Source organism: Bactrocera neohumeralis, unplaced genomic scaffold, assembly GCF_024586455.1.
Source record: "Bactrocera neohumeralis isolate Rockhampton unplaced genomic scaffold, APGP_CSIRO_Bneo_wtdbg2-racon-allhic-juicebox.fasta_v2 cluster11, whole genome shotgun sequence".
Taxonomy (NCBI): Eukaryota; Metazoa; Arthropoda; class Insecta; order Diptera; family Tephritidae; genus Bactrocera; species Bactrocera neohumeralis.
In genome coordinates, this window is record NW_026089624.1 from 13,433,969 (window position 1) to 13,435,638 (window position 1,670).

Sequence of the window (1,670 nt, forward strand, 5' to 3'; positions counted from 1 at the left end):
ATAAAACGATAAAAAATTAATTCACAAACAAAGCACGAGCGTAATATAAACGCAGAACAAACCGTTATACCGTTTTAACAAACTCAATAAGCACAGAGTGAAAAGCAACCGGTTACGATGACAGTTCGACGGTGAATGTCGGAGTAATTATTCCACACAAATATTAATAAAAACAAAAGGTTTCTTATAATACATGTATTTTTTTATAAAAAATTGGAAAAACACTTACCACGTCTGGATCGGTGAGCTGTCGCAAAAGAAGCGAGAGCGCAACTTTTTTCCAATTAATGTTTGGTTTCGTTCGAATTAAAACTTCGAAGAAGAGAATGCACTTTCACTTTAAATAAAAATCAACTTGTTACCTGTTATCCGGCTCGAAGGACCAATGATAATTCGGGTGGTGGAGCACGTTGTGGCTGGCCGTGGGGAAACGGTCGGCGCAATTCTTCCATACAAATATTAATAAAAACAAAAGGTTTCTTATAATACATGTACTTTATTATAAAAAATTGGAAAAACACTTACCACGTCTGGATCGGTGAACTGTTTGTTAATGTTTGGTTTCGTTCGAATTAAAATTTCGAAAAAACTTCGATGAAGAGATTGCTCTGCCGATACAGACGTGGCGAACGAAATTGGGCGGGGGCGGCGTCAACATATATAATAATCCAAAAGCTCTACTTCTTTTTTATATTTTAGTACTACTGCAAATATTAATGTTGACCTATTTCTTAAATGTCAATTACCTTGTTTAAACGGATTTTATGATCATCTAAATTTTCTGTCCATATTGACATGGCAAACATTTTCAGTACTATCCCTTAAATGTTGTCCCTAAATTTGAAAAAATTATATTAACGTCTGGCAATCGGTACTTATCCACAATAGTGATTTCATTGATTTTTATGTTCCAAATCGATAGCAATTCGAAGTTTACGTGATAAACAGTTGTTCAACTCACCAATCATTGGAAGTGAGAGAACAATTGCTAAACGTCAAAACCTCCTGAACTCGATCACCTGTCAATGTTCAGAAAGTTTTAACGTGTATTAGAGATTAAAATTCCGCCAAATTATTAATTAAATGCAGACATTCTTAATTCTTTCTCTCCATTTGTAACGGTCGTTAGTTCGAAGAATAGCGAAGTAAAAACAGCACGCAGCTTGGGAGATGTAAATACGTTTTACTTTTATTAAATAAATTTGCATTTCTTTAATACTTTTTAACTTATTATTACAGACAAAATGCCGAAAATAACAAGCAGTTGGAGAAAGTGTATTGCTGGCTGCAGCGAGGGAGGACGGATATTTAAATTCCCAAATAAGGGATCGGATCTCGAACGGTGAGTAATTAATAAAAACGTTAAATAAAGCAAAAAGAGATTAATATATACTACATTAGTCGGCACAATTATTTTGACGAAACTCTTTTTGACTATTGAACTTAGCATTGCTTGAAATCGTCAAATAACGGTGAGAAAATGAGGCGCAAAACAAAGAATCTATTTTTAGCTATGTGCATGCCAAATTTTATTTCGTTTACCTTTTGCATTCTCTTTCTGCTGATAAGAATGCATGCAGACATCGGCTTTTTGCGTGGCAGAAGTATTTTGACAGCATCTTTATGGAAATATTTTCACACTTTTAAGCACGCGAGAATTAAAGAACTTC